The sequence below is a fragment of the Nycticebus coucang genome, chromosome 6, assembly GCF_027406575.1.
Source record: "Nycticebus coucang isolate mNycCou1 chromosome 6, mNycCou1.pri, whole genome shotgun sequence".
NCBI lineage: Eukaryota > Metazoa > Chordata > Mammalia > Primates > Lorisidae > Nycticebus > Nycticebus coucang.
The window spans coordinates 14,789,063-14,805,319 of record NC_069785.1 but is presented as its reverse complement, the minus strand read 5'-3'; positions in this window follow the sequence as shown (position 1 = coordinate 14,805,319).

Genomic DNA, 16,257 nt, shown 5'->3' with positions numbered 1-16,257 from the left:
TAAACCTTGGATTTATAAGCAAGAACAAGAAACAGCTCTCTCATTGTTCGCTGGCAAATGCAGCCTGCCATTCCATACAGAAGAAGGTTTAGATGAGCAACTAGGAAGTGGCATTCTAAAAAAAGTGGGGGAGTTTATTTTAAAGCTCCTTTATTCGTTAGAAGGGTTCACGTTTCTAAATATTAACAATTTAACATAGATCTTCAAATTTACAGTCTAAATGTGGAATCTCAATCTCAAGAAGTCAACATGGTGTAGATCATATTTGCACAAGATATGAGTTATTTCACAGCTCAGCGGGGGCAAGCAGCTCTCTGCTTAACTCCATAACTGACGTTGAGTCTTGGCCAAGATATTTGTAATTTTGAAACTCTCCTGGAGGTGCTCAGGTCTAGTTTACTTAGATTGTTTAGGGATGAATAGATGAATGATTTATACCTGCTTTCACAGGTCAGGCACCCTGGCTTTGCTAGAAGACCCCACTAGAAATGTCAGTCCAGACTTTTCTGAAACCAGGATTCCTCATATGTATCATGGTCTGGAAATGAAGCACATCCTAGGCTAGTAATCTTAGGGAACTACACCTGAAATCTCTTGGGCTCCCCAGGCTTGGCTCTGGTTTCCATCGTACTACTATGCGACATCCTTTCCCTATGTACATGTAAGCCTGTGAATTTTTTCAGTTATGAGTGTAAATAATAGAGTGTTTATGATTATTTTCAAGGAATAAATTGTAATTTATTTTCAGTACTGCTTTATAATTATTTCATTATAACATTTCCTAATGTTAGAAAAATAGACAATATTTTTACAGGTTATCAGATGGAATGAATTTCCAGCTTCTCATATATTGTCACGTTTTTCTTATTTTGAAACACCAATAAAAGGTTCAAAGGCTTTGAAAGGATAGGCTGCAAATCATATTTTTCATTATTGAGATGATTTGACGTTATAGTCATTTTTTTGTCATTTTTAAACTTCTGTATATCATATTAATATAAAATTTTATGGCCATGTTGTGTTACTTTTTGAAGGCATCCCCTTTTTTTATGAAAGCATGAAATTATATTTTACACTAACACCGTAACTCTAAAATTGTCAAATATATTTTTAAACTTAGCTTCTTTTAAGTGGTTGACGGGAATTACTTTTTCTAACTTACCTACAAAGTCTAAGAGGAATACTTCCTAGAAATGTACTGTCTTTGTTAATGTGCTACATTTTTCTGATGATTTTTCACACAGTGAGAAAATTTATAAGGTGAACTTTAAGGTAAAGTCATGTCATCACTGATCTCCTGTTCAACAGTCCCTGAAGCACTAATAACTCAAAATGGTTTCAATATTTCATTACCATGGAAATTGTAAGTGATGACTGTGACCTTGATGGATGAGTTGGTGACCTGAAACATGTAATGGATTCAGAGTCCTAAGGTGCTTGACAATTATATTTGTACAACCTTTTAGGGTCAAAGTATTTTGATCCTAAAAGGAATTCACATAAATATGTTGGTTAGCTCCATAGTTTACAGTAATTCTTTTATTATTCTATTTTCATACAGCTATAAAATTTCTGATAAGATCTTTTGTTGAATCAAAAACTATAAAAGTGTCTTTAAATAATACTATTATTTAAAGAAATGTTTGGATAAAACACTTGAAAATACAAGTAGTAATAGTGACAGTTATGCTTTTTGGTTTATCTACAGTGTGTTTCCTCTTCACATCATGTATTTTGTTTTTGCTGTAATGCTTTTAGCTGTTACTTTGAAGTAACATGCTATTTTGGCAAATGCTGGTTATGTGATCAGCAAACAAATTTCCTCTTTCCCGTCTTCCTTGCAGTTGTTGGGGGCCGGGGGGAGAATGACTGATCATGGCCAACAGAATGGTGGCAGAAGTGACAATCTTCCAGTCCTAGATCTCCCCAGAATATTTTCAAATTATTTCTGTTCCTTTGTTTGTCAAATGGGTGGAGATTTAGCACAGGTCCCTATAATTGCCCTAAGGTGGAGTAATACCATTGAATGATTGCTAAGAAGAGAGCCAGTCAACCAGCAAGGTCCACATTACACTTAGCTTGAGCGAGGCCCATACTTTTATTGACTTAATCCACTGAAAGTTTAGTTTGGAAAAAGAAGTTATCTTATCCTGACAAATGCGGCTTCTTGCTTTATATTTTAAAAATATTTGCTATTCTTAAATTATGAATTACTAATATGAATTTTGCCATGTCATGACTCCCTGGATTATAATTTTCTAAATTGTGTCTTGTTCTAAAAACATAGAGACACAGATTGAAGAATGAAAAAGTAAGGTATATTCTGATGTTAGTGCCTTTTTAAGGGGGTGGAAAAGGGCTAGTGGTGGTGAAGATAATGTCTAATTTTTTTGGCTTATAGATTTATGAGAATTTTAATACAAAGTATTATCTGATTATCGAAACAAATGAATCCTATTAAAGTGCTGATCCTAAGCTTTCATATTATCCTTAAAAAATGAAAATCCAGCCCCATATCTCGTCTGTTAGTACATTTCCTGAAACCACTCTTCTTTTTGGCATCATATCTCTGTTTTACTTTAATCTCAAAATAAGTTTCTTGAAGACCCAGAATCTATCAGACAACACGTGAAGTTCTAAGTCATACCTGAATACTGCCCTAATAAACTTGAGTTCTAATAGGGAAACATTTTACCAATAGTTGATGATGTAAACAAACTACTAATTGTAATTAGGAAAAGTAAATGGATGTACGGGGGGAGCCGTGAAAGTGTTACAAAGGACCTAATATGGGGAGGTGAGCGATATTTACTAATAAAAGGGACATCATTTTGGGATTACAAAAGAAAGAAAGAAACAGATGAGAAGAAATGGTAAAGGAAGGGAAGAAAGGAAAAGGGAAGGAAAGAAAAAGGAAAAGCCAGAGACCTTGTTAATTTTGTAAGGAGGTATTCCTGTTAGTTAAATGAGTTTAGCCTTCACAATCCTGGCCACAAATCTTAGATCTGTATTATTCAGAAGAGAATTTTAACTCAGAATTCTTATCATGAAGAGTTTTTTGAATAACTACATGTATTTTGTTTTCTTTTTATTGTTAAATCATAGCTGTGTACATTAGTACGATCAAGGGGTACAATGTGCTGGTTTCATATACAGTCTGAAATATTCTCATCAAACTGTTCAACGTAGCCTTCATGGCATTTTCTTAGTTATTGTATGTAGACATTTGTGTTCTGCCTTTAGTAAGTTTCAGCTGTACCCATTCTAAGATTCACGGCAGGTGTGGCCCCACCCATTACCCTCCCTTCACCCTCACCTCCACCCTCCTTCACCTTTCCTTGGCTCTTTCCCCATATTCTTGTGCTATAGTTGGGTTATAGCCTTCATGTGAAAGCTATAAATTAGCTTCATAATAGGGCTGAGCACATTGGATACTTTTTCTTTCATTCCTGAGATTCTTTGCAAGCAGACAGCCCTCAGAATGGGAGAACATGCTTGCAGGTTATACCTCCAATAAAGGTTTAATAAGCAGAATCCACGGAAAACTCAAACGTATTTTGTTTTCTTAAAGAATTACATTCTAAATTTTTCTGCAGATTAAGATGGACTCTCTGAATTTCACATCTAAAGATAGCAGCTAATAGCATTTGAAACCACTTTTAGTGCTGGAGAATCGAGACTTCCTTTTATCAGAGGATGAATTGAAATGATTTACACGACTCTATTAAGGGATAGAATTCAATCTTTATGAATAAGCTAAGAGGTTTTAATTTACTAAATTATTAGGTATAAAGAAAGAGAGAAAAGATATTTTCCTGAACAATTACTGGATCAATTGATGTTACCCATGAATTTAGATGTTCAGGACCTTGGAGTATTCCTTTACCAATTTCTACCTGTCTCATAAGAGACTGAGGTTATCCTAGAACATGTATGTTGTAGAAGCATGTAAAATGTCTTGTGAACGAATAGACAATGTCCATTACAAAGTTTCTCTGTGGAACAGCACTGATTTTAATCTCAGTAATATTCACTGCACTCACTCTTGCCTGGAGGTAAAAAGTACGTTAATGAAACTTGTCAAGTGAATTGATGGCAAAAATGAGACAAAGAAAAAAACTACCCTGTGATAATCCTTTGGTCTGTACAGGGAAAATTTACTCAAATGCCAGCATTTCTAACAAGAGTTAAAATTATTTTAAATGAGCACAATAACTATTACTTAAAAAGGTAAAATTTCTGGGCGGCACCAGTGGCTTAAAGGAGTAGGGCACTGGCCTCATATACCAGAGGAGGCAGGTTCAAATGCAGCCCTGGCCAAAATCTGCAAAAAAAAAGGTAAAATTTCCCATGGACCACGTTTTCATTGTAAAAACAGCATACACATAATAGAGAAAATGTAATAAGTAAAAGAAAGATGAAAAATTCTCATCCATCATAATCAAACTGCCAAACAATAATTACTAAAAATTTTTCTGTATTTTCCTTTGGTCTTTTTGTTTTAGCAGCTTTTTACATTTAAAAATCACACTATTATATAATATATACAACTTATAGCACGGATCTTATATCTTCCATGTTATGGTACTTCTTAACTGCAAATAAATAGTAATACTACTATTTAATAATAGCTGAATATTATTTAACTAAATAAAATGTATTTGAATCAATAAATTTAAATTATGCAAACTATTTAGTGAACTATTTTTTGGTGTATGTGGCACATATTATTTAACTACTTATATCTTATTTGAATTATTTCCTATTATCTACTATGACACATAGTACTAAGATGAAATATTTTGTCACAGGTTTTATATTTAATAAATATGTAGGATTACCATTTTGTTATGGTTTTCCAAAATGATTAATAGATAAAATAATGTAAAATATTATGGTTATTTACATGTAACCTAAAACAGCTTATTATAACCTTATAATTTTGTAACTCTCCTGGAGGTGCTCAGGTCTAGTTTGCTTAGTTAGTTTAGGGATGGATGGATTGATGATTTATACCTTCTTTAACAGGTCAGGCACCCTGGCTTTGCTAGAAGACCCCACTAGAAATATCAGTCTAGATAGAAGAATGTAAAATGTATTGCATTTTCTATATACGTTACCTGTCCACACAGTTTAGTTTACAGTGTATATGAGTGACCAGGTTATCAATTTATCCTCCTAGTGTTGATATTAATATTTTATAATATAAATTAGTAATGTAAGTTTACCAGCATCTGTAATTGTCATAATCATTTAGACATGCATGTCTAACACAAGAGAATCCTTAGGCTATTCAAGTATTTGGTAGCTTATAGGACGTCATCTTATTATTTCCAAGTTTATATTGTCCAAGTTTTAAACAAAGAGCCCGATAGGGCCTGGTGAGGTAAGTGAATTAAGGCATGAAAATATAAGTTTGGATCCTTGTTTTAATCTGAAACTTTGTATTTTTGTTCATCATATATTTTTGTATTTTTTCAAATATTGCATTAACTGCTATTTAATGTTGTACTGAGTTTTTTGCCACTTCCTTGATTTTGTCTCTGAATGAAGTACCTCACTCGCCCCATTCTAAAATAGAATTATGTGTAACATTAGGCTGAAAGTATTTTGCGTACTTTTTTCAATTTAAATAATTTAGACATTTTCCACTTAAACACATTAAAATTAATTTTTAAAGTTATTTTATTCCCAAAAGTCAGTCTTCAACAGGATTATATAATGCTGTATTGTCACAGTCATTTAGAAAGGCCATGGTCACGTTGGCACAAAGCACTTCAGGATTTGTAATCTGTAAAGAAGCATAAAGGATAGATGCTGTTACCAACAACATATAAAAAGCAACCCATCCTAGTTTTGAAAAATAAAAATATAAACTTCAAAATGATTATAAAACTATAAAAACTATTGATATGTGTAAACTATGATGATGATGATGTACGTACATATGCTATTTGTTACGGGAGCTGCTAGCTTAATACATCTTACTGTATTTTTAGTAATTTACATCTAAAAAGCTCCATATGTCTAATGACTACGTTAGTAGACAATAGATGTAGATCCTGAATAGTTAATAGTACAACTTTACCGGCTCCCTGGATGTTCATAATCATCTAGACATAAAGGTCTAAATATACAAGAATCCTTAGACTATTCCAAGATTGGGCAGATTTCAAGGCGTCATCTTGTTATTTCTATTTTCGAGTTGTAAATGCCTCCTAACGGACCCACAGGGAGTCCCAGAGAGACACAGTGTCACAAAATATTTATAAAATATTCTCTACTTGTTGGTCACCTCTTTGTAAAATTTTGTAATGACTGTTTTCTAAGTAAAGATATATTTCGCTACAATTTCCCATTTTCCCTATGTATGGTGACCTTATGGGTGACCTGTGGGACACTCTGTATAATACAAACTGACCGCATCACTTAACATCTGATATAAAATACTGTCACGTAATTTCCCAAACCCAGTGTCTGCAGCTCAAGATTAGGATCATCTAATCCCAATCTATCTCTTGAAAAGTAGAGAAGTTGACAACCTTATGTGGAGGAGCATCAAACAAATAAATCTCATCGGTTTGTTTTACACACTCCTGAACATGTTGCAAGTTATTTCCAGTCTTCTGTATGGTAGAGGTATCTATGCCTCATGGGGTCCTACTGAGAAGTGACAGAAAAAAGAATTTCATCTGTGTAAAATGGTAATTCTGAAACTTAGCCTAGCATGCAAATAAACCAAAACAAACAAAAAAAAGCCAAAAACAAGGTGATGGCTGTGTTAATCAGTTTGATTTAAACATTCCACATTGTATATCAGATCATCACATTATACCCCATAAATGTATAGTTATGATTTTAATTAAAAATTAAATGTAACCTTCCCCAACAAAACCCAGCAATGGGTAATTGGCATAGAATAAAGAGATTCCAGAAAGCCTGCCTGTGAGGGTTTACCTGAGGGATCGTATGTTACCAGCCCAGGGCAAACTCGATGTGATCCTGGGCTGGGTGTGATAGTGTGACAGTGTGACTAAAACTTCTGTGACCCCACCAAATATCTTTCTACTCTAGGACATAATAGAAGAGCCCACAGGTACAAAAAGGAAGGACAGGTCTTAGGGGAAATACAGTGATTTTCTTGTCAGGCTTGTAATTGTATTTAACAATGTTGACTAATGATATCAGACACCAACAGTTAATTACCTGAAATTATTTTAAGTAGTTTGCATTGAATACTTAGTTTCCTTAAATGATAAACGACCATATTCAAAGCTCCCTCTCTGAGTGTGATTCAGAAAATCCTAACCTTATAATAACAAATACCATATTAACCTTTTAACGAAGGATGTTTTCACCTTAAATTGCTGTGATGTTTTTCTATCTGGATTGAAGGTTACCTAGTAATGTACATGGCATAGTCTAGCCTCAAACTATTATCAATGTGAATAAATCCTTCAACATTTCTCTGAATTTTAAATCATTGCTTTTCTTCTGTATAGCTGTACAGCCCACCAAAAATTGAAAGGGGGATGTAGTTCTTTAATTTCCTTTTGTAAACCAAAATACAACATTTATAAAACTTGATACAGATACATAAGGACAAAAGAAGAAAATTGATTTTTTGATTCTTTGAACAAAGTACTCTTGTAGGACTGGTGGAGTCAGAAGGTTAAGAATTAGTTGACATCCTGCGCGGTTCTAGCTTAGCATAAGATTATATATAATTTAGTAGCAAGAACATTTTAGATTGTCAGAACATAGTATAGGTCAGGGAGCCCTCCTAGAAATAATAGGCTTTACAGGTTGCTAAAGCTTTCATTTTATGCTGTTTTATGTTGAGCAAAAGAAACTATTCTTAGATGGTTTAAGCCAGAGGTTCTCAACCTTCCTAATGCTGCGATGTATTTTCATTGTTACAAACGGGTTGCGACCCACAAGTTGAGAACCGCTGCTTTAAGCAAAAATTTATTTATTAGAGGATATGAATAGTTTAATGTCATTGGAAGGGCTGAAGGCTAAACTGAGCTTTTGGGAACAGTGCCATTCATCACAGAACGGGAATGTGTCTGCAACTCCAGAAAGCTCTGGACCAAATAGGTAACAATGGTCTTGCAGGCTCCAGTGAGGTCTACTTCCTCTTTACCAGAATCTGCTGTCATCGGATGCCAGCTTCCAGCCGCATGGTCTTTGCCATGACTGATACAGGCACATGGATATTTTGTGTGCTGCCTTTCCTCACATGTCTCACATCAGAATCCGAGGGTTGTGGAGGTGCAGGGTGGAAACTAAATTATGTGTCTCTATGTGAAGACTCCGAGTTTCTAGGCCATGTTTCTAGGCTATGATTACATAGCTCCTGTGAGATCTCAGGTCCCTTAATTTTTGGGAATGTAAGTTCTTCAAAATCATTTTTCTTCTTAAGCATCATGGCTATTCTAGATCTTTTATCTTTCCATATGAACCTGAGAATCAGTTTGCAAAATATACAAAAGCAACTCATTGGGATTGTTCTAGATTTTCCCTGACTCCATAGCACAAGTTGGGAAGAATGGACATGTTAGCAATATTGAGTCTCCTAATCTCTGAACATGGAATATCTCCCCATTGTTTTTAGATTTTCTTCAGCACCTTACATGGCATTTTGTAGTTTTCTGTATGCAGAGCCTGTATCTATTTTGTTAGATTTATACCTAAGTATTTCATTTTTATGCTATTGTTAATAACATTGATTATATATTCCTCAAGCATAGTGTATGAGAAAACAATTGACATTTTTATATTGACCTTTTATACAGTGAACTTGCTGTATACATTTATTATTTTCAAAAGACTTTTTGTTGATTTTTTGGGATTTTCTGCATTTATCCATATCACCAGGCCATCTGCACATAAATATATTTTGTTTTTTCTTTTCAAGCATATTTTTTCCTTATTGTACTAGCTAGGACTTAAGATATTGAACAGGAGTGGGGAGAAAGGACATCCTTGTCTTTTTCTTGAGCTTAGAGTAAAAGCATCTATTTTTGTACAACTTAACACAGGTATTTTGCAGATGTTCTTTATAAAGTTGAAGAAATTTTCATCATTAATTGGCATTAGATTTTGTCAAATAATGGTTTCTGTATCAAATAATATTATTATATAATTTTTCTTCTTTAGTCTGTTGATGTGATGGAGTATATTGAATAATTTTTAAAATGCTGTATCATATGATATCCCGTTATCTGCAAACACAGGTAACTTTTATTTCTTTCTTTCAGATTTGGTTGGTTTTTATTTCTCTTTCTTGGCTAAGTGCTCTGGCTAGTACTTCCATTACTGTGTTGACTAGAAGGGGCAAGAGTGAGTATCCTTGCCTTCTTCCAATTTTTTTTTAAAAAGCTTTCCATTTTTAACTATTGCATATCAGGTTAACATTTGGCTTTTCACTTAAGGCCTTCATTATTTTTTTCTGTATCTAATTTATTGCGTTTTTTTTTCTTTTTTAACCATAAAAGGTGTTGAATTTTGTGAAATATGGTGTTTCCGTCTATTGAAATGATGGTATGATTTTTATCTTTCATTCTGTTAATGTAGTTTATCCTATGGATTTGTGAATGTGGAACCATCTTTGCATCCCAGGGATAAATCCATGATGTTGATTCTTTTATTGTGCTATTGAATTTTATTTTCTAGCATTTTGTAAAAAATTTTTACATCTATATCATAAGGAATATTTGCCTACATTTCTTTTTTATCGTAGCATCTTTGCCTGGCTTTGGAATCAGGGTAATTCTAGCCTTCCATAATGAGTTTGTTCTCCCATCTTCAATTTTTTGGGGAAGAGATTGAGAAGGATTGATGTCAATTCTTTAAATGTTTGGTAAATTAAGTAGTGAAACTGTGAGGCTTCTTGAGACCCACTCCTTCTCATGTCCTTCATGTTCCTGACCTTGCCCTGCCCCCCAAATGCTTATTAATCCTAATGATGAAATATTATGTGCCAAAATTTTTTTGAGTAATTTTCATTGACATGGTGAATATTGTTTCTTGTAAAAAGGGTACCAAACTATATGATATCCACAGTATTAAGGAATGTAATAGGGGTGGAAATTTCATTATTTTAACTAGTTATAATGTTTATCTTAGGGGAGAAACTATTCTTTAAAAAATAATATAAGCATTTGACAGCAGTTCTCAACCTGTGGATCATGACCCCTTTGGACTGTATTAAAGGTTTGCGGCATTAGGAAGGTTGAGAACCACTGAGTTAGAAGGAAAGGACTGATGTGGAGAGTTTATAGGAGCCTGGGCAATAGCAGGAAATGCCTCCACAGCTCTGTATGAGCCCAGAACCAGGGACAAGGGGTCAGAAGGTATCCCTGGATGAGGACAGTAGAGTACATTGTGGCTGGTTGGAATTCTCTGTCAGTGAGGACAGCCAAAGATGTATGGGTTTAAAAGGCACGATTCCCTAGAAAATAATGTATAACTGTACAACTCTCTGGTATCCAATGGAGATGTTTCATAAACTTAATATTCCTCGCTGTGTGTGCTAATATTGTGCATCTTACTCAGAGACCAAAGACTGTGTATTTCATGTGCAGAAGAAGTAGCTGCTCCCAGTGTTCTGTACCTCTCTGAGGAGTCTGAATATTTACAGTTTGTCTCCTTGAAATTATAAGCGGAGTTTCATAAAGGGCAAGATCTTTTACATGTGTGAGTTTGTCTTGTAGCTCACATTCTTGTCTAACACAGTTAGCTTTCAGAAAGTAAGATAAAAGGAAAATATTTTGGGATATGAGCATATTATGATTATTTTTCTATTTAAAGTTTCTTAGAATAGGAGTTTAAGTATGTAGGGACAAGGAGAAACTTACCATAATCTAGATGTAGAAAAGTCACCAATATACTTGAATTCTCAGCATCTCAGAATGTACCTCTGATGTCCAGAGAAAATAAAATATGCTGGGGTGGTGCCTGTGGCTCAGTGGGTAGGGTGCTGGCCCCACATATCAAGGGTGGCGGGTTCGAACCCGGCCCTGGCCAAACTGCAATACAAAAATAGCCGGGTGTTCTGGCAGGTGCCTGTAGTCCCAGCTACTCTGGAGGCTGAGGCAAGAGAATCGCCTAACCCCAGGAGTTGGAGGTTGCTGTGAGCTATGACGCCACAGCTAGGGCAATAAAGTGAGACTCTGTCTCAAAAAATAATAATAATAATAATATAAAATAAAATATGCTGTAAATATGAGACCAAATTTGGGTGGCACCTGTGGCTTCGGAGTAGGGTGCTAGCCCCATATGCCAGAGGTGGCGGGTTCAAACCCAGCCCTGGCTAAAAACTGCATTAAAAAAAAAAAGAGACCAAGCTTATCAATAATGTGATATTTATCATGTATCAATAACAAAGTATGTATATTTTGGCCTTTTTATTTAATTGCATTATTTCATGATAAAATAAAGTAAGGTTTGCAAGTTTTTCTTTTCTTCATGATTTTGGATAGTTTTCATGCTTTCAGAGGTCTGTATTTTTGCTTGTCATTCAACTGATATTTTTTGAATAGTGTTATGCCAATACAATAATTAAGGATTATCAATGTAAATAGATATTTTGATTTAATTTAAAATTTAACGTTCTAAAAATTATTATGTAGTAGTTTATTATCCAGATGCAAATTATATTTTCAAAACAGGTATTTCTGCCACTATAAAAATATTTAATAGTGATAGTTTATTACATTTCAAAATTGAAATTATGACATAGTAAATAACTAGGAAGGTAATTATTACAATATAAAACTTGACATTTAAGTTAAAAAAGTCCATCTTGTGTTCAGTTAAAACTCAGTAACAATGGGGAAGTAATTACATGTGATTTACAGTTTTTCAATTTATTTATTGATTTATTTATTTAGAGACAGAGTTTTACTTTGTCACCCTTGGTAGAGTGCCGTGGTATTATAGCTCAGAGCAACCTGAAACTCTTGGGCTCCAGTGATTCTCTTACGTTAGCCTCACTGTCAAGTAGCTGGAATTGCAGGTGCCAGCCACAATGCCCAGCTATTTTTAAGAGACAGCATCCTGCTCTAGCTTAGGCTGGTCTGGAACTCCTGAGCTCAGGCAATCCACCTGGCCTTGGCCTCCCAGAGTGCTAGGATTACAGGCTTAAGCCACCAGGCCCAGCAGTAACTTTATTTTTTAAAAGAAAATAATTTAAATAAATTTTCCTAACTATATATTTTTACTATTCCTATAATAAAAAGTATTTTCAATGGATTTAAATAAATTCATATTTCTACTTAACACAAAATAGATTAAAACATTGGGCCGCATCCATGCTACAGGAGACTTTCCATCCCTGTATTGTTCGTCCTCTGTGTTATCACTTGAATTTGAGTTGGTTAAATATATTTTGAGAAGAAGATTGCATACAATAAAATGATCCTTCTAGAACCAGCTAGATTAAATATAGCTCAGGGGAGAGATTTTGCAAAACAGTATTACTATTGTTGCCATGTGCTGTCCTATTTGCTATTTTATTTTTATATCAGTGAAAGTACATTCCACACCAGAGCTTTATAAAAAAATAAAAATCATGCCTCCAGCAAATGTACACTTTGTGTGCTGTAGCACTAAGCGAAATATTCTACCAATAAAATATGATGTTTGTGTTCAGCTATTAAAGGGTTTGAAAATCAGAGAATGCATTTAAAAATGCATGAGACAAATCAGGTAATCCAGAAACTTCATCTAAATTAAATTATTCTATTTCCTCTTCACGTATTAAAATCTACCAGATTAATACGTTAAACTTTGATGAACTTAATCTGCAAGATTGATAGGGTATTCTAGAATTTATTATATTTTAAATGCCTGCACATTTATTATCTTTTGATATGTCTTACCTATTTTATTAATTAAAAGTAATATTAAATCAGTTATATAAAATCTATAGGTATATAACTTCAAACTCAATAATCATAAAAAAAATCCAACTATCTTATTTGTTGACTTGGTAACTTTACCTGATACGGTATTAGCCTAGCAGAGTTTCTTCCTGAAGATGTTCATAAGTTCCACTTATTGCCTGAATGTTATCAGTGAGACACTCTATGTCATTTCTCACAATAATGCCATCAGGTAGGTAAAATTATCTGCATTTACCATGGGACACTTTAGGCCAAAGAGATGAAGACATTTTTCTCTGGTGGCTCATGTCTGTAATCCCAGCACTTTGAGAGGCTCAGGTGGGAGGATCACTTGAGGCCAGGAGTTTGAGATCAGGCTGAGCAACGTAGTGCGATAGTCTCTACAAATAAATTAAAAAAATAATAATAACTAGGTGGGTGTGGTGGTGGTAGCACCTAGAGTCTAGCTACTTGGGAGGCAGAGGCAGGAAGATGACAGCTGGAACGCACAGAGTTGTAGGTTGCAGTGAACTTTAATTGCACCATGGCACTCCAGCTGGCAGCAGAATGAGATTGTGTCTCAATAAAACAAACGACAACAGCAACAACAACAAAAAAAATGAAGACCTCAGTATTTCCTTATAGACTGTGATATGGGACATTTCTCGGTGACCTTGAAATGACCCACGTGGCCCCACTTTCTTACTTGTAGATCTCTGGAGTAACTGTAGAATGGGGTGGGAGTGCACCGTCTGGAGATGAGGGTGGGGTGTCCTTTGGAGCTTTAACCCAAGGACTCACTTGACCTCTGGATATAACACCAGGATGGGCTTCTTGTCATGTCCCTCAGCTGAAGTGCAAGAGGGCAGGAGAGACAGAGGAGTCTCCATCTATGCTGGACAGCTGTCCTGAGCCTTAGACCAGCTCCCAGGGAACCCTGGGCTTCTCTTTTTCCTTGTTGCCAATCTGTGAGTAACAAGACTCTAGTAAGTTAGTATCCAGTTCAAGTGAACCTGTTTCATGGCAGTATTTTTTACGATTGCCTTAATATTCAAGATTATGAAATCTGAATTGAGTAAATTTACTATTTAAGGAGATATTTGCTAGTGTGAGGATTATTACAATGTATTAATCTTAAATTATATATTCATAAAAGAATAAGAACAATTATAATTTATCAAATATTGTCTTTCAATAAAACTGTAGATAAAATATATTAATTTTGTAATTATAACTATTTGCCATAAGAATTTTATAAATTTATGATTCCTACAAAGTCTGTTTTAATTTCTTTTAAAAATGATGTAAACAAATGAAATCTATTCAACTTTATTTATTTGTCAAAATTTGCTTTGGGCAAAAAATTTCCAGTGGAAAGCAAGAAATGAGATGGAAAACATTGATGAGCCAAAACAAAACTTTTGTTTTTAAAGGAGAGTCTGTGGGATTTCTTTCATCTCTCTTATAAAGTAGAAATACATTCCATTGGGTGAACTGTAGCAGAATTGTTTTTTTTTTTGCCGGGGTTGGGTTTGAACCCACCACCTCTGGCATATGGGACCGGCGCCCTACTCCTTGAGCCACAGGCGCCGCCCACTGTAGCAGAATTGTAAGCCTGAGAAATGAAATGATTTCTGAGGATTGGTGGGAGTTATTAATTTGGATTTTTAACTGAAGAAAAAAATAATTAAAATTTCCACATTGCACATATTATTTCTCGTCTTTCAGTCTGAGGATTCTGCATCCGTTTGGAGAGAGGAGTGTAACTCAATTTCATGTGTTCTCCTAGGAAGCAAAATCCATTAGTTTCTTACAACCTCATATTTTTTTCTGATTTTTAAAAGATGTATGTAAACTTGGGTGGCACCTGTGCCTCAAGGAGTAGGGTGTTGGCCCCATATACCGGAGGTGGCAGGTTCAAACCCAGCCCCAGCCCAAAACTGCAAAAAATAAAAAAAAGTATGTAAACCATTTTAAGTACATGGCCAATAACCAGTGGGCATTACTCCTTGGAGATCATTGAAAAATGCATCTCTGCCGGGGGTGAGGGAATGAGTGATACAGAGGAACAGAATAAAACAATTTCTGTCAGAAGGAAGGGGATTCTCTTATGTAGTTGCCTGCGCATAATCTCTTATATCTTTTTATTATATCTTATATACTCTTATCTCTCCTATGTTTTTCAGAGTACCAATACCAAAAGTTTATTAAAATAAAACAATACTTCTGTCTGTACTGAGTCCTTTGGTGGAAACAAAGATGCATTAAGAAAAACAAGGAGTGAGGGGCAAATTGCCTAATGTATAAAGATAGGAATGACAGTATTTTATTTTTAAGAAGCACTCTTGTTATGTAATTTACATAATAAAAATTAACCGATTTTAAATATGAAATTTAATATGTGTTAGTATATTTTCAAGCTGCACAACCACCATCATATTTTAATTTTAAAAATTTTATCATCTCCACTACCAACCTCAGACCCATTCTCAGGCATTTATTATTTCCCCTGTCTGGACGCTTTGCTTATTCTGGAGTTTTTATATAAATGGCATCATGTGCTCGTGTGATGATATTGTCCACTGTGGCTGGTTTATCTCCTGTGGCATGTTTCTGAGGCTCGTTCATATTCCAGCATCTCACATGACTTCATTCATTTCTGCACGGAGTGCTGTTCATTGTATGGATACATCCTATTTTGTTTATCCATTCCTCAGTTGGACGTTTGGAATGTTTCCACTTTGTGGGTGTTGTTCATAACACTCCTGTGAGCATTTGCAGGCAAGTCTGTGTGTTGACATATGTTTCCATTTCTCTTGGGTAGATACCCAGGAGTGGAATTTCTAGGCCTACACGTAATGTTTTTGAGAAACTGTTCAACTGTTTTCCAAAACAGTTACATCAGTTCACATGTACATTGACAACATAAGTTCCAAATATCTCTACATGATCATAAACGCTTTTTAAAAATTCAGCTACCTAGTGAGTATGAAGAGATGACACAAGCAGGGAGGAATCTTTTCCCTCGTGTTGACTTGGAAAGGTACCCGGTCCAGACTAAGCTGATTTGCGGAAGCGTCATTCATAGTGATAGTCCAGAGAGAATAACGAGGACTCCAGAACAGGTGAGGTGCGATCACATAGTGTGTGTGTTCAGGTTGGGAGGAAGTTGCTTCAGGAAAACTTGTGAATTGGCGGGAATGAGGTTTTATTAAAGAGGAAAGTAGAGAGTGGAAAAGGGAGTGTAGCACAGTGAACAGAAAAACAAACAGAAAAAGGAGAGGAAGCTGACCTTGCCTCGGGGAAGCTGAACTCGCAACTGCAGCGGACCTTTAAAAGACCCTTTTGAAAGATTTACCGTTACTCT